Source organism: Stegodyphus dumicola, chromosome 7 (assembly GCF_044657685.1).
Source record: "Stegodyphus dumicola isolate Sdum_Otavi_A_Nest chromosome 7, ASM4465768v1".
Lineage (NCBI taxonomy): Eukaryota > Metazoa > Arthropoda > Arachnida > Araneae > Eresidae > Stegodyphus > Stegodyphus dumicola.
The window spans coordinates 89,369,837-89,393,531 of NC_140774.1; the positions used below are offsets into that span (position 1 = coordinate 89,369,837).

Sequence of the window (23,695 nt, forward strand, 5' to 3'; positions counted from 1 at the left end):
ATTTAAGCAAAACATTACCATTAATAAATCATGATACTTATTTCTATACTGATAAATTATAATTTAACATCATAAATAATAGGATTAAGATTTTCAGAATTTATGGTTTCACCGTTATCATCTTTCATTTACAATTCCTGATTTTACCAAACTGGAAGCCTCACAATACTTCTAAACAAACCATATCCATCAATAGGGTTGTCCTCTTGAGCTAACCAGTGCGTTCTATGCACTGGTAGCCCAGGGTGCCTAGGCAGTTTACTTGAAAAGACCTCCGTTCCTTGCATTAAGGTAACTGGCCTTTGAGAACTGTACTAATATATTCCATAATAAAAAATATAATAATAATATAAAAAAATTACACACTCATAAAATGAGAGCCTCCAACATTATCTTACTTGAAGAGGGTGAAGGGAACAACTGTACAGAGGTAATTGTAGGCCTCTCTGCTTAGGAACCCAGTACTCCCTCGACAAACACTATACTTAACATACAATCACCCATAAATGTAACATGCATTTACCATAATTTCATATTACATATCTGTAATAATTTCTATTTTCTACACCTACTTCATTTTTAGAATAATTATAAAATTCGTATTCAAAATTCTCAACAAAATTTCAAAAACATAAAAACTTATCTTAATATCCTTCCCTATGAATAATTTAAATAGCTTAAAATTCGTTACTTAATTTGCTCACACATAATTATGAAAAATTAGAAAAATTAATGAACAAGAATTTCAGAGTTTCTCAAAACAAATTGCAGAAATTTTAACCAAAGTTGAAATGAAAACTGTAGGATCCGCAGCACATTAAATAATTTAGTTCCTGAGCTAGATTCACACGAATGTAATAATTTTTGAGCTCTTGAAAAAGCGGAAGTGCAAATAATTTTCTGTCGCACCTACTTGCAAACACTAACTCAGATCGACCTTGAACCCGCTGTAATGCTTAATTCCAAAACGGTAATTCACTGATGATTTCCTTTTCACTAGGCATTCGAACTTCTCAATTTATCGAGAGTGTTATGTGCCTTTTAAAGAGACACAATAACACAAGATTTTCCTATCAACTTGACCTAAAACCTAATCAAAAAAAAAAAAAAAAAAAAAAAATCATTTTTGCGTTGTGTATTAACCCTGAAATAAAACTAAGTAGTGGACTGGTGAAAGACATGAGCACAAATAAACATACCATTGACTGATCCAGTAGAATATGATTATTTATTTAACTCTTGAGCAATTTATATTTTAGAAAATTTTAACCAGTTAGGCAGAAATAATTGAATAAAAAAGGTATACTTTAACAAAATAAACTCACAATTTTCCTTCAAAACGTTCTGCAATATCAAACATTATATTGAATTCATACTGGTAAGCATAATCATTTACATTGTATGATAGAATAACATACCCTTCCCGGGGAGGAAAAAAAAAGAAAATAATATTTAACAATTTACACTTTGCAAGAGCATTCCACACAGAATAAGCATTTATAAACTTAGTTACATAAAATGATACTAATTTTTTATTGCACATTTTATTTTTGAGTTTTGAGATGAGAGAATAAACCGGGTAAAATATTTAAAAATAAAATCAGGCTTTACATCTTAACAGACAACTTATTCCAACAGAAACCCAATTAATTGCACCTGATATAAAAATCTTAACGATAAAAAAAATTTTACTGCTTTGATTAAATTATTTAACTAATAATATATTTCCCTAGCCATTCTAATTAAGTTACCTATAACAAGAAAAAAGAATTTCTTAAGTAAAGAAGAAATAGTGTATAATAAAATAAATCAACCATTAACTATTGAGGAAAAAAAAAATTAAAATCACTTAGCTTTCGCTTCTAGGATGCCTGGTTGGTGAGGTGGTAAAAGAAGAATTTCTTAATTTAACAGGTCACAACTAAATACCCAGAAGTCTTTTAGAAAAAGTTCTATGGAAGCTATTGTCATTGAATTTCTTGAAGTAGAAGCGTCACCAGCATTGACGTCGGTTGAAGAAATTTTAGTTGGATGAATTCTTGACTCCTTAAGGACTAGAACAGGAACAGGTTATCGACAATTTTCAGCGCATCCTTGAAGATGGCTCTGCAACAGGTCATCAGTTTTGACGAGATTTTTGGTTTTGTCTGAAGATCACTGAGTGTTGGACATAAGCCGTTGTTAAACTATTTCATGTGGGTATTCACAGCAGATAGAACATTTGAAACTTATTGATAGTAAACGCAGAGGGGAAAATTTTATGCAGATGAAAATAGGGCTGATGAAAATTAATCTGTAGCATTTTTCTTTCGAAAGCAAAAGCCCCGTAGATCACGCGGGAGAAATTCCGCCATTTCTTCCTTTTAGCAGGCTCGCAGAGCACGCGCCTCTAATCCCCTGAGAACAGCTTAATTCGCGGCTCAAAAGTGTGATAAGCGAAAAAAAAGTCAAAAAGTGACCTCGTCCTACAAAACAATCCGTTAAAAGGGAGAGCGCCGGATTGCCAACTTGGCACAACTCACTCCTCGCCGATAGTTAAACCAGTTGCAACTACAGCATTCCTTCATGTTAGCAAACTCGCCAAAGCCACCACTTTGAAACCCCAACGGAAATTCTAAGTCGCCAAGCCGTCGCCAAATAACCACGCCTAGTGAAGGGAGAAAACTTGTAATTTCAACAACTCTGTAAGCAGTCCCAACGAAGGAACGCTGAAACTCGAAAAAACGACTATTCTACCGGAAAAAGGCCACTTCTTCCCCCCAAAGGAGAAATCACAATGGAAACGGAAAAAACCATTAATTAAAGCTCATAACTAAAATGCAATTAAAGTTAGGAAAACGAAAGTTATGTCAAATTAAAGAGCTAATTTTTCTGCAACTAATGATATTAAATACCAAGAAATCAAATTAATTTTTAACCTGAAAAACTGAGTTTATTACATGAAAATTCACCTATATCCATTGTCTGAGTGTACAAGATTGAAGACGCAATTCGCGTAAGCTCGAATAGCCGAAATAGATTACACTAGAATTAATAAGCCAAATAAAAGAATATAACCAAACTTGTTGTGTAGCTCAAATTTTGACTAATTACAAATTAAAATTTTGATTTTTATGAATCACTTAATTATATTAAATTCGCTACACAACAAGAGATTACTTTCAATCTGTAAACACTACGCGTGATTATTTTTTTGAAGCACTTGCAAAACACCACAGCAGAAGAATGATCTGTTATTTTTTAAACACTGAAATAACAAATTTGATAATTCACTTCTTTCACATTATCTTGGATTTATCACAAAACGATGATTTGAAGAGCTGAACTAAATTTTCGATTGAGGTTTCAGGCTGCAGGAAACTATCCTATCGGCTTAATTGTCATAAATAAAAGCACAAGTTAAAGACGAAACACTGTAGATGCGTGATTCGACACATATTGAAGAAGATTTTGATTGCGTAGTAAGCTAGTAATGCTAACTTGGTAATATCTAAAGAACTTGGCAGTCGAGGCAGTTTTAATTCCATTTTTATTTGCAACTGATATCCGTGGCCACAATCACTTGGCACTCTAGTCGTGCCTTTCCACAAAAGATTTACATTTTTGATATTGTTAAGATAGAAAGCAAGCCAGCGAAAATACATCTTAGCACAGTAGAGAGCAAAAGCTGAAGTGCGTAGTTATGCAAGATGGAAGCACGCGAAGAGAAATGTTTTGGTTTACAAGGATCGTTTCAGTTCCCAATTATTACGTCATCAGAGCTGCGCGGGCTATAGAGTAATCTAGAAATGACGCAATGCAGAGAAGTTATTACGATTTTAGAATAGAGAGGAAGAATTAATGTTTATAATTATATTATAATTCTGATTCATATAATTTTATCTTATATATATATATATATATATATATATATATGTCATGATAAAAGCACAAGGAAAAGACAGAACACTGTAGATGCGTGCTTAGATCCATATTGAAGAAGGATTTTGATTGCGTAGTATTTAAAGAACTTGGCAGTCGAGGCAGTTTTAATTCCATTTTTATTTCCAATTGATATTTGTGGCCATAATCACTTGGCACTCTAGTCGTGCCTTTCCACAGAAGATTTACATTTTTGATATTGTTGAGATAGAGAGCAAGCCAGCGAAATTACATCTTAGCAGAGTAGAGGGCAAAAGCTTGAAGTGCGTAGTTATGCAAGATGGAAGCACGCGAAGAGAAAAGTTTTGGTTTACAAGGTCAGTTTCAGTTCTTAATTATTACGTTATCAGAGTTGCGCGGGCCATGGAGTGATCTAGAAATGACGCAATGCAGAGAAGTTATTACGATTTTAGAATAAAGAGGAAGAATTAATGTTTTTAGTTATTCTGATTCATATAATTTTATCTTTTTATCTTACATATATATGACACTCTCGTGTTTATGCATTTGAGTTCTATATTATTTGTAAAAATTAAGCATTGGAAATTGTCATTATGAAATAGAATTCAAAGTATAAAGTTGAAATAAACATAGATTACAAAATAAGATAAATAATGTAAACTTTGTAAAAACAAATCAAAAATAATATAAAAAATATAATAAGAACAGTGAATGTACATGAAGAAATAAAGGCCAGAAAAAGTATCAAGTAACTTACATTCTTTCTAGTGGGGAGTCGGCAAAGTGTTCTCTTCGAGTCTGACTCAGAAGTGTAGGGTGTCCGAAAAATTAATAGCGGCAGAGGGGGCTTTGAATAACATCTGTCCGTAAGACTTACGTGAAATAATTTATGGTAGTGGGTGGGTCTCGGAATTCTTGAGGGATGTATAATGTGGAGTTCTTATTTGAGTGTAACTGTCTGTTAAGATTTTTTTGAAAATACTAGCGAATGGAAATTAATCAATTTCTGGCTAATTGTCGTGTCGCAATGATTAAGAATTTAAGAAAGGAAAAAAGGAATTTTCACTGTCTAAGAGCTATTAGACTGACTAAAGATTATGAACTAGGCCCATTTTTTTAGTAACAGCATAAGTCTGAAGACAATTAGCTTTTTTACAATATATACAACTGAGTAATTACACTAGATACAAATCCTTCAACTGATAGCCATCCAACTTATACCGCCTTTTCAGGTTTAGTAACAAATTATCATATCCCTATCAGTTAAATGATTTAGAGTGAGTATTTAACGCCTGCTCTTTTAAGGCAATGGTTAATAAATTGAATGGGTATTAGATTATTTTTGAGAATTTTAATAAGGAGCAAAATTTCGCGTTGTAAATCTATTGTATCTGTGCACATAATTTTAATTCGTTGTATTTGATTTATTATTGTATTGTTAATTACTTTTTTGGATATGTTGGAGTTCCAATTTATTAATTTGTTAGTATTGAAATTGAAGTTTCTTGTTTTGTCAAAAAGTAAAATTTTTTTGTAGTTAATGATTCGAAGATCTAGATAGTCTATGCTATTTTGTGAATTATTAGTTTTATTAAGTGTAAGACAATTTGGATAAATCTCGGAGTGTTCAATTTTACCAAAATTATTAATTTTAATAAGGTCATCAGTATATCTGTAGGTGTGCTTGTAGTAATTTAACTCTTGTGGTTGTAGATTTTTTTGGAAGTTAAATTCTTTGATAAATAAAAAGATATTACATATCGAGGTGCTGGAATGTAAGCCCATTGGCAAACCTCTGACTTATTTAAAAAGTTGATTTTGAAACTTGATGTAGTTATGAAAAAGTGTGCATTTTAGGTAGGTTTTCCATCTGTTAAGAGTCATAATTTTGAGCATATCAGGGAAGAGTTTAGGCAGCTCAAGTAGACTGCTATAGATTTCTTCTAGAGGAAGTGAGGTACTATATAAGTTTTTAAAGTCATAGCAGTTAATGTTTTGAATGTTAATTATTTGAATGGCATTAATGACAGGAGTGTTATTATGGATGATCCAGCAATAGTTATGATTAGTGTTACAATTGTTGAAAATAAATTTACAGATTTTATTAAGTTGAATTAAAAAATAATAGTCTACATTTTTCTTGTAATTATTAGCTCCATTAGCTATAAATCTGAACTTTAATGGTGTTTTATGAAATTTGGGAATTGCATAAAGGTTAGTAAATCTGTTGTAGTTTGTATTGAAAGTAATATTGAGTTTCTTATGAAAAGTGTTAATCCTGTTTATTATAGATGTTTCTGTAAGGTTGGCTAATTGATAAGTAGTTGCGTTGAGAAGTTCTTTATGAATAATTTCTGCGTAGAATTGTTTTCATATAATGCTAAAGTTATTATTTCCTTTATCTATTTTTGTAATAGTAAAAAGCTGTTTTAATTTTTTAATATCTGATGTAAGTTGCGACCAATTCAGTGTACTTTTAAACTTGAGGTGACTGATTTCGGTGGATATGCGTTGAAGAATTTTAGCTTTCCATTTTAAGTAATCTTTAAATCCTGGGAAGTAATCTTTACAATCTCTGATGATTCTTGAGAAATGAATATTGTCAAACTGCGGCTGCAGAAAATTGACTTTAAAATAAATTTTGCGTTGAGTGAGACTATTAGAAAGTCTGAAAAGACTAAAATCGAGAATCATGTCTTTAATGATTTGTATGTCGTCGTAGCTTTCTTGAATGAATTTTTTTAGTTTGATAAGGAATGTATTAGTACAGGAGTGTAACCAGTTGAGAAGTTTCTTGGGGAAGTGGTCTGAGTCAAAAAAACATTTCAATTGTGTTTTCAATGTAAGTGTATCCAAAGTGGATAAAAATCTCGCATTATTTTTATTTTGCTTCCTCTTTTCCTCTCTGCGTTTTGTTGCTGTAGAGCTTAAATTGGCTGAAAATAGATTTTTTAGAAGTATCTCTATGACTATGTATATAAGTGTTAAGTCCATATGGATAAAGTGAACGTTGTTTTAGTATATAGAGAGATTCCTGAAAAATTCGTGTTTTGTCATTGGGTATTATATCTAATATCTGAAGTTGAATAGAGTTGAAGACATGGTGTTTAAAGTGTTCTAATTCTGCTGTATTGAGTTGTGATGGTGTACTTATTTTAATGCTATTTTTTTGTGCGTTGAATTTTTTAATTTGAGCTCTATGGTTATTGATTCGAAAGTTGAGATTGTTTTTAATCTGTCCTATATATTTCGTATGTCAGGTGCCGCAGGTAATCATGTAAATACAGTTAAATGTTTTTCATAGAAATTGTTTTTTGGGATTGCCTGTAGCAGGCATGGCGTTAAATTTTCAAGTTTGTCATCTAGTGGAATGATATTTAATGATTTCAATTTGAGATAAACGAGCAAGATTTAAAAGTAAGGAGGCTGCCAACCTTCAATACAGTAACGTTTTTGTAGAAGAATTTTAAAACTTAAAAATTAAAAAAATTAAAATGTTGGAGATAATATATAAAGTGGGTACATTAGGAAAGAGATAAATAGCTGCTATTTAGCATATCAAATGTTGTATGATCTTAAATTCATTTAGTGCGAAAACAAGTTACTACTACTTGCGCAACTGCTGCAAAGTAAGTTAATAATAATTTATTTCCTAAACAATATTGATTAATTGATTATATTATCTCCTAAGTTTAATTAAAGTAGAATTATTTTAAAAGAGTGAATCCATACTGGTAAGTTATATTTTGAAAGATGTTTTGAAGTAACTTGAAAGTAATATGTTAATAATATTTTAACGGGGACTGGAATTAAATAATTATGAAGAACAAAATTTCAATTGTAAAAGGAAAAATTAAATTAGAAGCATGTAATCATTGTCACTGATCGGAAATTAATTAACTTTTCAAGGAGAACAAACCAACTCCCGTTCAATGAACAATAATTAATAATTAATAAATACGTAAATACGAAGGTGTTTCGTCTTTACTCGCGTATTAAGGTTAAGCCAAACCGGCAATTCTAGTCAGGCCAAATACACTGGTGTGCAAAAATTAAGGACGAAGTCGAAAAATTAGCATATCAGCTGAACGAAGAGGCAGAGCGGACAGAAAGACCAATCAGGAGATTAAGTAAGATGATTTACGGTAGCACATGCGCAGTTATGCAGGTAGACGTAATGGGGGAGTGTCTGAGTAGTATAAAGCATGTTGTCGGTGTAAGATCAGTATTTCTTTCTGGCAAAGAGATTGCACGCCGTATAGCAGTTAAAATCACACCGAGTTGCTGCCTCAGCGAGAAATGGCGAATAATCAATCCGTTAGACGACATCTGGATGCTTTTACCCGAGGTCGAATCATTGGGAAGTTGCAGGAAGGCCGCAGTGTGACAAGTGTGGCTGCAGAGTTCGAAATTGCTCACAGCATCGTTTCACGACTTTTGAGACAATTTCAAACTACAGGAACAGCTATCCGGGGTTTAGTAGTGGTCGTCCACGAGGAACCACACCCGCAGATGACCGGTATATTGCCTTACAGGCCAGAAGAAACAGGCGACAGACAGCGGGAGAAATCGCTAGACACATGACACAGGCGACTGGACGACCGGTATCGCGTTTTACCGTGGCCAGAAGACCGCACGGTGGTGGTCTGTTTGCACGACGCCCTGTACGGTGTGTACCTCTAACGCCTGCCCATCGGAGAAGGCGTTCTCTGTGGTGCCGGGAACACCGGAATTGGAAAGACGATGAATGGAGACAAGTACTCTTTACAGATGAGAGCAGATGTAGCGATTGTCATCGCATACTCATCTGGAGAGAGCGGGGAAGCCGCAATCATCCCTCAAACATCATTGAAAGGGATAGGTATGGAGGTAGCGGTGTTCTCGTTTGGGGAGGCATCATGCTTGGTAGTCGTACAGACCTTCACATCTTCGACGCAGGTTCAGTCAACGGGACCCGTTATTGTAACGAGATTCTTTTTCCATATGTGCGTCTTTTTAGAGGCGCTATGGGTCCGCAGTTCCTTTTCATGGACGACAATGCACCATGTAATCGCACAGTAGCTGCCGAACAGCTCTTAGAGAGTGAGAATATTGAACGTATGGATTGGCCGGCACGATCTCCGGATCTCAATCCCATCGAGCATGTATAGGATTTTCTAGGCAGACGCTTGGCAGCTCGTACCTTACCACCAGTAACGATTCCGGAGCTTCGATTGACGCTGCAAGACGAATGGGCAGCAATGCCTCAACAACTCATTGACACCCTCATTCTCAGCATGGGCAGACGCTGTGAAACCTGCCTAGCAGTCAGGGGAGATCATATCCCCTATTAAAGACCGGATGTTTCTTACTGGACACCCATCACAGGGATGTTTCGGCCTTCAGTCGCATTGCTACTTTTTCAATAAAGCTTCTTTTTATCCCTCTGATTTCTCTTTTAGTAAGTGTTGCTTACATTACTCATGTCCTTACGTATTGGGGATCTTACGGTATTAAATGTGTTGATTTGGAAAGCTTTTGTACAAAGTTATATTGAAAAAAACCGTCTCGTCCTTAATTTTTGCACACCAGTGTATTTCCGCGAATAAAAGGAATTATGAACCAATGCTGATACTCGAAGAACTTATTCTTATGAAGCATTTTAGCCAATTCAATTTTGAGTGAAAAGCAATTTCTGTAGAGAATCCGAAAAAACTCGAGTAACCGTCCCCGACACCCTCGTGTTTATGCATTTGAGTTCTATATTATTGGTAAAAATTAAACATTGGAAATTGTCATTATGAAATAGAATTCAAAGTATAAAGTTGAAATAAACATAGAAGATTACAAAATAAGATAAATAATGTAAACTTTGTAAAAACAAATCAAAAATAATATAAAAATAATATAAAAAATATAATAAGAACAGTGAATGTACATGAAGAAATAAAGGCCAGAAAAAGTATTAAGTAACTTACATTCTTTCTAGTGGGGAGTCGGTAAAGTGTTCTTTTCGAGTCTGACTCAGAAGTGTAGGGTGTCTGAAAAATTCTTAACGGCAGAGAGGGCTTTGAATAATATCAGTCGGTAAGACTTGGTTGAAGTAATTTATGGTAGTGGGTGGGACTCGGAATTCGTGAGGGATGTATAATGTGGAGTTCTTATTTGAGTGAAACTGTCTGTTAAGATTTTTTTGAAAATACTAGTGAATGGAAATTAATTAATTTCTGGCTAATTGTCGTGTTGTAATGATTAAGAATTTAAGAAAGGAAAAAAGGAATTTTCACTGTCTAAGAGCTATTAGACAGACTAAAGATTATGAACTAGGCCCATTTTTTTTAGTAACAGCGTAAGTCTGAAGACAATTAGCTTTTTACAATATATACAACTGAGTAATTACAGTATATACAAATCCTTCAATTGATAGTCATCCAACTTATACCGCCTTCTCAGGTTTAGGAACAAATTATCATATTCCTATCAGTTTTTAGAGTGAGTATTTAACGCCTGCTCTTTTAAGGCAATGGTTAATAAATTGAATGGGTATTCCATATAATATTGTGTCTGTATATATATATTATGATTATGTATATATATAGAGAGAAGGAGATATATATATAAATAAATATATCGTCCAGTAAAAATATCGTAATGCGGATGTTTTTCGAATGTATTATATACAGCAGTTATAGGTTATCGTTTGAAAAGCAAACATTCGACAACATGGCACTTTTTAGCGTTAAAATCATCCTCGCGTTATATAAGCGTTATAAATATAAATTATAAACGTTATACGCACCATTGACAGAATTTAAGTATTTACAGAAATTTATAATATTATTGATTCTACAGCACAGGACTGCACAACTTCTGTGTGTATGTATATGATCGTCTTTTGATTTGAAAAGCAATTGAAGGCAAAAATGAGGACCTAGAGTAAATAACTTCTCTGTTACTAATAATTAAAACAACGTTTAAAATATAAAATCGCAGGCAAAAATATTTTTTCACTAAGAAAAATTATTATGTTGCCTCTTTTTTCTAGTTCAACTGGTGATTTCATTAAATTGGAAATACTATGTACTCTATACTACTTATTATTTATATTCCTGATTCACTATTACTGCAATTTATAATAAATATTCTTTTATGTTTTCTTGCTTCCTAAAACACGTTTATGCAATTACATCTACCAAATATATTGAGACTTACCAAATATCCTAATATTTTAATAAAATTAGTAGTTTCTTATTTAATTCACTTTGTAGTCATAACAATTTTCTAGAGTGAGTGTTCAAATATTAAAAAATTCCGAATTTTCAGTTGACTAAAATGTTGACTAAACTTTACTATTTTAATGTAATTGCTACAAAGTCCTTATATTATATACCTTTTCGGCATTATTATGCGTGAACTTGCGCATTATGATTCGATCGCTATTTTTTATCTAGAAATACCAGCTTGATAAAAGTGTTGTAATTTATATTTTAAATTACTTAAATTAGTTTTTTAAGGTATATTTTATAAACAACAACAAAAAAATTGCTTAAAGCACGCTACAGTAAAATTATAAGCGTCAAAATTAAGCACGCACAGAATGTATATGTTATTTAAAATGAATGCTTTTCTTTTCATTTTATCACAGTTATATGAGCTGATTTCATGTTAGCTTAATAAAGAAATTTTTAACATTTTATTCGTTTCATTTAATAGAATTATTTTCATGAGAAGGTTAACAACAAAATTCTAATTCCATAAACCCTATTTCTTATAAATCTCTGAGAAATTTTTGATCCAACAGAATGCTGTCCTCTTTTAAGCAATCAACGCATACATAAGCTGATGAAATGTGCAATGTCTTATACAGAATATAAAAAGATATGAATTATTTGTATTGCAACGAAAACTGCACAACGCAAAATATGCCTATGCTTAAAACGTTTTGGTCTTGAATAAAAATTTTATTTTCAATGTATAATTGTATCGTTAGATTAGATAAGCTTTGTTTACTGTGAATTGTCATTTATTTTTTAATCTCTTGTTGCATCCCTTCTTTATAAGGTAAAATTGCCAGTAAAAGCAATGCAGAAAAGAACCTTATCGATGTGTTTGGAAGACCCATCCTATATTCATTGCATGCCTTTGTTGTTCAAGAGTACAAGTGCCAAGTCTTTCAAGCCACGGAACTTTATCAGCTCAATGAGACTGTTAGCCTTATAACTGCATCAACTTGGTACCTCATCTGTTGTTTGTTTAGGGGCCAAACTTAAACGTTCCACGATTACTACATTAGAGTCATTAACGCTGTTCTGCACTACACGTGGGACGTTTAGTTTTTATGTATTTAATGTTCTGTATTTTTCAAATATGTGAATATTCAAGCTAGTGTAAATTGTTAAGGCTAAGATTTTGAAGGCCAGAATTAATATTAGTTTTTTAGAAATGTTATCCCCGAAATCTTAAATCGTTGATTAAATTGCAAAAATAATTGAGGTTAAAAAAGAATTTTATAATTCTAGCTCAAAGTGTTATTTAAAAACTCTAATGGAAATGAGCAAATAAAAGTATTTCCTGATAATCCTTTTTTAATTGTAACACAGTAGTTAAATCTAGAGGTAGCTTTTTTTTCATTTAAATTCTTTTTCATTTTAATTCAAAATAGAAAGATGAAATTATTTTACGCTTCTGTTGATAGTTTATAATTGAGTGCTTAAAACAAATTAATACAATTAATTACCTACGCCAAAGTTAGTCAGCAATTTAAAATTAAAATCATTATTTTCATATTAAATAGTAAATAATGAAGTAATTTTTGTATATTAGATTATTTAGCACAGATAACTTCAATTATTAGTCCAAAGGGACTTTGTCCCCGAAGGACTATTGTTTTCGGATTGCGATTTTGCGTTGAATCACTATAAATGTCCGTTTCACTTTTCAAACTGTTGCCACTAAGTGTTAGACTCCTGCATTATATTTGAAGAAATTAAATAATGAAAAAGCTGCATAAATGTATGTATACTTCTCACATTGTGATAAAACCGGTACATACAGCCATCGAATTTTGAATGACGTAATCCTCCTACGAATATGAGCCAAATTTGGAATTTATTTTATTATCGATTTCATATTTTGTAAAACTTTAACGAATTTTTTATTAACAAACTCAAGGATTTCAAAGCGAGCAATGGCAACACTGTACGGGGGGCGGGGGACCTTTTTATCTCCAGCGCGCGGAACTGTGTATCGGAAATTCTGAAGATATGCTCATTTTAACATTTTAAAATTATTTTGCGACATTGCTATTGAACTGAATTTTACGGTTTAAGTGCAAAGAACAGGATATTTAATAAATAAACGTAACACACAAAATGTTTAAAAAAAAAGAAAAAAAAAACGCCCTTTTGGACGTAATTTAAAATTTTAAACCTTTCTGTTTTTTTTTTTTTTTAAATATATATATATATATATATTTCTACATGGTAATTTCACATTACACTTTTCTGTTGAATAAGAAGTCGCACATATTTAGGAACATGAAGATCTTGATCGTTTAGGAAATCGAATTACATTGTAAATGCCAGAATGTGTAATTATAACGCTGCTGATGAGAACATTGACAGAATGATGTTTGTTTTTCTTAATTTCAGTTTCTCATTTAGAGCATTTTTATTGTATTAAGTGTATTTATTTCTTAATTTGGGTCTGTATTTTATCAGATTATACTGCTATCATTTTTATAGCTATTTGAACTTATTTTTCTATTTTGAATAATTATTTCTTTTTACATCCGGTTCTAATTTTACGCAGTAAGTATGCTTCCAAAAATCCACGGAAAAAACCGCTTTTTTTTTCTTTTCAAAAGAAAGATAAATAAAAATAAAAATCTAAATGAAGAAAAATAAAAGACTGCTCTCAGAAATGAAACAGTAAAAATTATTTGTTTTCAAATTATCTAAAAATTTTAACTAAATCTTTACATGTTTATATTCCTATTAAATATCATTTTTATATTTATAATTAAGTTATCTTTCAAAAAAATAATAGCTCGCGAATGCAAGAACACAGAAGTGAAAATAATATAACTCACATAAAAGAGTTTGCTGCTGGTAACTAAACTTATTTCATTCACATTTCCCCACAACATTAATTCAAGAACAGAGGAATTAAATCACTTTTATCGCTTGAAATTCTTTGGTAACCATATTTTCTCTTCAGTGGTAAAATGCTTTTTGTAGCATAATTTATGCAAGTTACATTTTGAAACTTTTAATGCAGTAAATGTAAATTTGTAATATATTTTTGGAGTTACGGCTATTTCAAGAAGTTGAGCATAAAAGCGGCACCTTCAGTGTGACACAAAGAGCATTTTTATTGAATATTTTTTATGTATATAATTTTAAAAAGTTCTCATTTTCATCATGTTAGATCAAAAATAAATTGTATAAAAATAACTGTATTTTTTTAATGAAATCCTGCCAAAAAATGTCCGTAAATAACAGAATCAGATATATTTTATATTTTAAAGTCTTGATAGTATAACATAAACACGTATTTTTCTTTATAACATTAGAAAGTGTTTGCGCCATTTTTATTTATTTGCAAAAACCATCTACTAGATATTAAAGAAACGACTTCAGATTTTTTTATTTATACAATTTTTCATCCGTTAAAAAAAAAAAAAAAAAAAAAAAAAAAAAAAATTCAATTTAAAAAATAACTTTTAGTTTAAGAAATGCCAAAACGAACGCAGATAATAATTTGGACACTCGAAAGTTTCGTTAAGAACTTTACAAGCAATGATTTTTGTCACTTTTTTTAATCAAATATATCACAAGACTTAGTGTCTGCAGTTTGAGACCACTGGTTCTTCAGCAAAATATTTTAGTAATTTCAGATCGGAAGTAATAATGACAAAACACCACAAGTTAACTACAAATTCTACTAGAAATTTAATTATACAATATTTCTAAAGTTGTTAAAGTATTAGAAGCATCGCAAAAATAATGTAAAATGTTCAGCTGTTCTTGATGTTACAAAATAGTGGATACTGAGTAGATATTGTAAAAGACCTCAAAATCGTGATCACATTTCACATTGGCACCAAGAAATCGGAAATTTATCTTGCAGAAAATTAAACAAAAACTAAGAATATTTACAGCTGAAAGAAAAGAATGATTTCAGAGAATTCTGAAACTGTCAGATGAGTCATGAGTTCATATAGATTTAAAGACCAAACATTAAGAAAGAAATTCCCCGTGTTCAAGAAAACGAAGTAAGACCAAAGCATTGTTTATGCCCATGGTAAGCAACGCTTTATCATATCAATGTCATGTGATAATTACAGGTGAAAAAAGATTTAACACTCTAATGAAGTGAATAAGAGGAACTTGTTCTGTTAAGCATTTTTTAAGGAACACTACAAGACAAAATCACTAAGTATTTGAACCATAACATAAAATATGAATACTACAAGATAAAAAATTAAGATTTTTTAATAGAACACCTAAAAACTAACTCGCAAAACTTAAAATCCTTTAAGTTCGTAAGATTTCAGTATATTGATCCTAAACTTGCTGATAAGTTCACTTTCTGCTTGTAGGAATGCGATGAAAGTATCAAAACTTTTCTATATTCTCTCGAATTAAATTTTTACGGAGCTTGAATGTAATGAATTAGAAAAGAGAGCAAAGAAATACTATATTTCTTCAAAAGCTCGACTGAAATTAATTTTGATAGAAGAATAGGATAAACATTCCTTAAAAAAGTAATTGATTCTTTGTTAAAGGAAATGCATAATATTAAATAAAAGACACCTAATTAAATATGAAATGTTCTGTTCGCATAATTTAATTCATTATTAGCTACCCGATCTAAATGTCCTAATACTTATGCGAGTTCCAGCACTTATCGAATAACTTATTTTATTTTAGAACAATTTGAAACAGCTTTTTACTACAATAAGCATTTTTTGAAAGAAGTAAACAACGCAATGAGAGGAAATGTTCAAAGTCAGGTTCTTTAATATCTATCAGATTTGCAAATAAATTTATAAACATATTTATATGAAAACAAAACTGAGCCAAGTAAATTCAAGCAAAAATATTCTTAGTTTTTCAGTTTATTTTAAGCAGTAGATTCCAAGTTTCATTTTAGTTGTTATTTAGTTGTCTTGTTATTATTATTATTTTATTTTATTAAGACAAATAAATCTTTTTTGATTAATTATTTTTTATTTCATTCTTTTCTATCATCGGAATTATATACTATATAAAGAGAGAAACGTTCGATTCTGACATTATTCGAGTATTTTCCAAAATGATTCTTTTTATTATTATTATTATTTTATTTTTGAAAGTATAATTTTCTTTGCAATGTGTATAGTTAGATAACGTTGTTAACATAATAGTTTCATTTTAAATACGACAGCTGACTAAACTATATTGCCTGTTTATTGTTATATTTAATTTAGAAAAATTACTATTCTTTATTAGCTAATATACATTTCTTCATTTGCATATTTAAAACTTTTTATGCAAATTTAAGCCACGTGATCCCGAATATCAGCGAGAACTATAACTGTACAAAGTCCGAAATCAGAAATATTCGGGACGTCGGCGATTCCAGGTTCAAGAAATTTCCGAATATTAGATCATACGTTTAAATCTAGTAAGATGACTTGCCGACATCGAGGCTTCGTTTATTATTTAGATTAGAAACAAAAATGCCTCAACGCAACCGGCGCCACCAGAGTACAAAAATTTTATAATTTAGAGGAGTACTGAGTAGCAAAAATCTGGGGTGGCAAAATTTTTTAGAGTTTAGGAGAGACACTGAACAGCAAAATTTAATGTCGGCAATTTTTTTAGAGAGGTACCAGGAAGCAAAATTTAGAACACACAAAAATTACATCGTGCGACAAAATGCATCGTGCCGGCCCTGCCTCCGCTGCAGCCACTCAAGGGCTGATGGCCTGCATCAGTGACAACATCAATCATTAACTACGGTGCGACTACCTAGGCAGTAGGTGTTTGAAAGTGACATGCAGGAACTTCAGTCAGGTAGGAGTAAAATCGAATTTACGGCACACCCACCTTCTTTCAATATCATATTCTCAATTTTTATGTTTAAGAGGGAGACATTTTCTCCTTATTTTATTTTATTTATTGCCTGGTGATCCGGAGGTCCGGATATTGATTATTCTGTCAAAAATTCTTCTGTTTTCTTTAATTAGTATTTTTCCTTTGTTATATATCATCGAATTAAATACAATATTATTTTATTTATTTTTAGTACAACTTTGAGTTACAGAAATCATTTGTAAAGATCTATATAAATGTAATATATATATATATATAATACACACTGAAGAGCCAAAACATTATGGCCACTTACTTCAGTAGCGCGACCTTTCTGTAAAACAGTTGCAGCTCGCCTTGGCATGGATACCACAAGTTCTTGGTAGATGACTGGAGACAGGTTGTACCAAATGCGGCGGGAGTAAGCAGCGGTCATGTTAAATTGAGATATTCCGACATGGTGGTGTTTGAGCTCTGAGCTGCCGCTCCATGAGATCCCAAATGTGTTCTATCGGCAAGTTAGGTGACCAGACATTAATTGAAATTCATCCTTATGCTCTTCGAACTACTTGACCACAGTTCGAGCCTTGTGACATGGGGCGTTGTCCTGCTAGAAGATTCATTTTTCAGTTGGGAAGACACACATGTAAGGGTGCAGCTGATCCGCAGTTATGTTCAGGTAGTCCACAGCTTTCATGGCCTGTTGCAACTTAGGCTCCCAGAGACACCCATGAGAACGTCTCCCAAAGCATAATACCGCCACCACCGACCAGCCTGTATATGACCTGCTGTAGAGAGGAGAAAAACTGTTCGCCTGGAAGACGGCATACCCTGACACAACCATCGACGTGATGAATGAGAAATCGTGATTCATCCAACCAGGCAACTGTCTTCCACTTACCCATTAGCCAGTGGGCTGCACCCACTACTGATACCCGTTATCCACTCTTGATGTTCCCGTCCACTGCAGAAGTAGTTTACAATGACCCTTGGTCAAAGAGCGTCTATGTAAAAAAGGAAAGGTTCCATAGACGTAATGTAAACCAGTTTGAACTTTCACTAACCTTCAACTACGAATATTTGTTCATTATTGCTCTTCTCAGAGCACCCGGATGCTTATGCATTCGTTTTCTGCCATATTCATGTTAGCGAAGAAAAAGTTATGTACAACTTCCACGTATTACACACAGGGTAAGGCTGCAGCCTAGGAACCTGGCTTTGCGACTGCGTCGCTTGGAACACCAGTTTACTATTACGCCGCTGGAAAGAGGAGGGAAACTTTGCCAAGGGATTTGGCGATGGAACCTGGTGGTGAGAATTTCCTCCTCCGCGATATGTACAGGAAATTGAGGAGCACGTGTTAAGAAGAAACATTCTTTGACAAAACGTTTCTCCTTTGACTTTTCGTGATAGTTTAAACTCGGATTCTTCGTACTTTATTTTGTTCTAAATAACTAATCCATTAACTAATTTATTTGCGCGAAAAAATATTTCCTTTAAAGATTAAAGAAATTTAAAACGATATTCGTTTTATGAACTCTTGATAAACATGGCCTTCCAACTCCGACGCCGGCTTCGAGCTTGGCGACAGATATTTCGCGCATGCGCAGCTGTTTCCCTCTACGTTGGGACGAAGCCACTCCTGTTGCGGAGTTTTCCTTCTTAACAATACATATTCTTTGGCTTAGTCAACAGAGGCATCGTAAGTGAAGGCAAAAAAACATTGTAAGTAAGAAAACCATAACTTGTCAATGATGAAAAAACTTGGTAAATGACAACTGAAACTGCTTGATAAATGTTGCAAATAACTGGCATATATTCAAAGTACCAATGTTAGTCTTCGCGAAATGCACGAAAAATATTGTGGGTTTTTGTTTTCTGTACATTTTTATGCGATTTATAAGTTTTATATTGTTTAAAAATAGCTTTCGATAGTTATTATAAACCATTTAAAAGTATGAAAATTCTCTGATTCTCTCATAAAAATAGTGTAAGTTTCAAGATAGGAAGCTGCGTATAATGAATTATCAGATTATTATTATTAATTATAGTGATTGCAATTTACATCTTCATTTCAAAAGTTTTTGCTGCTCTGAATGCTTCTTCTAATATTTAAGACTTAACGATTACTACTATACTTAGATCATAATAAATTACTGTATTTTTCGCAAATTTTTTCTGTAAAACGAAGTACAGTTTCCTGAATTTTTATTGACTGCATGAAAATATTACTCGTGAATAATTACCAAAGAAAAGATACGAAGCTAATATTTGCACTGAAATATTTTAAGTATCAATATAATGTCTGTTATCGTAAAGCTAATTATACTGTGCCTTGAAAATCGTAGCCTTAACATTGCATTCCGTTCAGCTATGGACTCTTGATTTTTTGAAATTAAGTACTGTGGTCTCATGTAAGATTTCATGTGAAAGAAAATTTAAAAAAAAAAAAAAAAAAAAAAAATTATATTTAACAGAAAAGCGAAAATTATTTATTTGGCCTGAAAGCTAATAGTTAGATTTCTTTTAAAATATTCGATGTTTTATTGTTACTTCTGTATAAAAATAAAATTCAAAAGCTAATTAAGTTGTCGCAGTCCAGGTGAAAATTAATATTTTCTTTTTTCATACTCAGACTCCTGCACAAGTTCTGGGGTAATTTTTTCAAGATAGTTACTTTTCATTTACATTACGAGTCTCCAAACTACGGCCCGCGGGCCAAATCCGGACAGCCAATGTCATTAATTCAGCCCACGACAGCTAATGGCTTATTGTTGTTATTGTTGCTGGGATAAGTTGGATAAAAAAAACACAGAATAATAATAACTCGGTTTTATTTACTTGCTAGGTAAAGCTTAATGACAAGCGTCCACTTGTAAAAAATACTAATGAGATATATATAATTGTGATTTTTTACTGACAATAGTTTGTAGTTGTGAACCAATTTTTACTTGTACCAATTATTAAAAGAGGTTTAAGATGCTCATCGGTTAACTTGGATCTGCAAACAGTCTTTGTGTATTTCATTTTGGAGAATGTTTTCTTACACAAGTAATTAGTACCAAAAACAGAAAACAGTCCACGAGCAAATTTATGCAAAAATTCAACTTGTACCAGTGGAAGACTTGCAAAATTCTAGCAAAGATGAGTTTTGATTCTTCTTAGTTATATCACTGTACAGTTAATCAATAATTTTCATTTGAATCCGCCAGTTAATTTCCATCCGTTCCGGGGCTAGGGTTTCACTGTCAGTATCAAAAGGATTTTGAAAAATTTTAATTTCATTTGCAATGACATCAAGTCTGAGAAAACAGTATCAAATTTTATCTTCAAAGCAATTAAAGCTTCGATTACAAAATCGACGAGAAATTCAGTCTCGGTAGTTTGGCTGAATATTTCTCATGTTTTAAAAATGTGTGAAACATTTTTTACGTAGTTGTGATTGAAACAGTATTATTTTCTGCTGGAATGAATTGATATTAGTGTATAAATCAGAGAGAAGTTGGTTTTTTTCTTGCAGTCTCAAATTCAGTTCGTTCATATGTTTTATGAAATCGACATGTAATTCTTTAAGACGGCGATGCTTTTCATTCAAAAAAAATCGGTCACTGATCGAAGTTAAAAAAAGCGCTGAAGGACTTTTCTGCAACTACGCCAACATACGGCAGTTTGATATGGTAAGTCATTTTTTCCAATCTCTTCAATAAACTCGCGGAATTGTTGATGATTCAGCCCTGCGTATCTGATGAAATTAACATCTGATATGACTGGTTTTAGAACTTCAAACATATCCAAACATTTCCCACACAAGGACTGTTGATGAATGATACAATGTAAGACTAATGATTTTGAACCACCATCATTTCTACACACAAAAACAACTACTCCTTTATTTTTACCACACATTTCTGCCTTCATCAGTTGCAACAGATTTCAAGTTTTTCCATCGAAGCTTCTTTTTATTGATGGCATTTTCAACTCTCTTAAAAATATCTTCCCCAGTAGTCGTGACGGGAATACTGTCAAAATCAAGAAATTCTTCATACACTTCATAGTTTTACTGACACATCCGTTGACTCATCCAAGGCCAGAGGAAACCATCAAAATGTCCATTTTTGTCAGACAGTTGAGATGATATACTTTCTGCGATGTCTTCCACCCTCCAACCTACGGTGTTTGATGACAAAGAGTTTTGATTAAATTTACCTTTTTTTGATTAAATTATCTTCGGCTACTGCAATTAGACATTCTTTGATCATTTCTCCATCCGTGAATGGTTTTCCACGTTTTGCGATTTCAAAAGCCACAAAAAGCTGGCACCAGTTGCAGCCTCTTTTCAGTATTGACTTTCGTAATACTGAAAAGAGAATTTCGTAATACTGAAATATTGCGGCGATTGCAATCCGCGCTTTTTTCTCTCAGCATATTTTTCTCTCACATTTTCTTCATATTTTCTCTATATATAATATATATCTCTATATATTATATATATCTCAGCATATTTTTCTTCATATTTTTCTCTCGGCAAACTTCCTGTATGTTTTGAGTAATTTTGAAAATGTTTCGTTTCATAATGATGTTTAATGTTATATTCTTTGAGAACGGCTATGGTTTCACTGCAAGTCAAACATAGCGCCTTATTGGATTCAATCACGAAATATAGAAAGTTCCATTGATCTTTAGATGTTTTGCACTCACTGTCTATTTTTTACTTCTAATATGGAAAATATTAGTAAATCACACATAAACACAACAAGTCAAATCAAAATTATGTTATGTATGGGTGTTGGGCGGTTCGGAAATATCTTTTAAACGGGATCACGTACTACTTTATTATTTCTGCTTTTGACCACCAGATGTCGAGAAAATTAAAAGGGTTTGGCCCTTGGAACTTACTCGAGTAATCAGTATGGCCTAAGGCAGGAAAGTTTGGAGATCCCTGTGTTCCGTCTTTTTGGTAGATAGGTGGCGCTCTTGATGCGCGCCGATGAAAAATATATCACTTGACGCTTGAACATAAAGAATGACGCATGTCATATTTAGTTGATGCGTGATTATGTTTCATGGCCGCTATAGGCGGAAGTAATATAAGTAATATAAGTTTATCGTTAATAAATGTTATTTCTATGTTCTGTGAGAAGTTTTGATTTGAAATTCTAATGCTCTCCCAACCTTGACTCCTGAAACGAAACGATCTTTGAATTTATGACTCATGAAGAGAGGAGACACCATACATTTTTTTGGGGTCTGAAACCCGCGAAAAGGGGAATTACCTTTTGAAAGGTAAGAAATTTGATTTATTTGTTCTTGGTATCGATCTTTGAAAACGAAGCATGATGGATGATTTAGCAAAAGAGAAAAAGAAACGTGCTATTGTACGTAGTAAAGTTACTACACTTCTAAATAAACTTGAGAAATTATTATCGGAAGAATTAAGTAAAGAACATCTAGAAGATTTAAATTCATCATATGAATTGTTAATTGAATACCATGAGAAACTTAAAACTCTGGACTCAAAGATCGATGCTCTCATAATTGATGAAAAAGAATATGATAACGAACTACTTGTATGTGAAGAGTACGATGAAAAAATTATAACGTTTAAAGCTAAGATTGTTAGTAAAGTAAAGAAAATTAACAGTAATGAAGTTGTTGAAAGAAGTGTAATTACAACTAGTAATAGTATTAGTAGTACTCTGAGTGGTAATAATGTTGTTACAAGTAGTGCTTCAGTAAAGTTACCTAAATTAAGTATTGAAAAATTTGCTGGTGATCCCAGTAAATGGCTCGAATTCTTTAATTCGTATGATAATGCTATTCATTCTAATCCAAGTTTATCTAAAATAGATAAGTTTACATATTTGAAAAGTTTATTATCTGGTTCAGCATATAATTGTGTTTCTGGTTATGCTTTATCTGAAGAAAATTATGATCTATGTATTAAAAGTTTAGAAGAGAGGTTTGGTCGTAAAGATGTTATTATATCAAACTTCATGCAGATGTTGTTACAGTTAGAACCAGTTAAAAGTTCTTCAAATGTTTTTGGGTTAAGAAAGCTCTATGATCAGTTACAAATCTGCGTTAGAAATTTAAGTAGTTTAGATGTTACTAGCGGTTCATACGGACAGTTATTGAACCCAATAATTCTTAAATTGTTACCTGAAGATTTAGCTCTTGAATTCCATAGAAAAAGAACATCTAACCAAAATATAGAAGTAAGTGAATTAATAGAGTTCATTAAAATAGAAACTGAATGCCGAGAAGCAAGTATTTTGATTAATAGCTCAAAAGGTAATAAATACACAGGGGTTAATCCTAAACAAGGCTTAAAAAATTATAAAGTCAAATCACAAGCTTCTGCTTTTAACACATCGGTAAAAATGTTTTGCATATTCTGCAAATCAAACGAACATACATCTGCCGGATGTTTGAAATTTTCCGACGAACAAAAACGAAAGAAATTAAAACATGAAGGTCGCTGTTATAGATGCTTTCTAAAACATTTGTCGGCGTTTTGTCATTCAAAAATACAACCATGCGAAAATTGTAACGACAAAAATCATAATAAACTTTTCTGCCGTTTGAAATCGAAAGAAATGGAAGATGTTAACTCCGCAGATACGCAAAATAAAACTTTAGTATCTACTTCCCACTGTAACACTCTAAAACCTGAAAATAGTGTGCTTTTACAGACATGTTCTGTTATTGCTCAAAGCAAAAATAAATCGAGAATCGTAAGATTATTAATTGATTCA

General features: G+C 32.2%; 1 protein-coding gene across 1 annotated transcript in view; it reads left to right on the forward strand.

Moving 5' to 3' along the window:
- The window catches only part of LOC118193217 (potassium voltage-gated channel protein Shab-like), a 370,422-nt gene extending 350,895 nt beyond the window's left edge, over positions 1–19,527 (forward strand). Inside the window, exon 7 of the mRNA XM_085820568.1 lies at positions 11,923–19,527. The gene's annotated coding sequence lies outside the window, so the exon portion shown is untranslated. The remainder of the gene's footprint in view (positions 1–11,922) is intronic.
- The last annotated feature ends 4,168 nt before the right edge of the window (positions 19,528–23,695 follow it).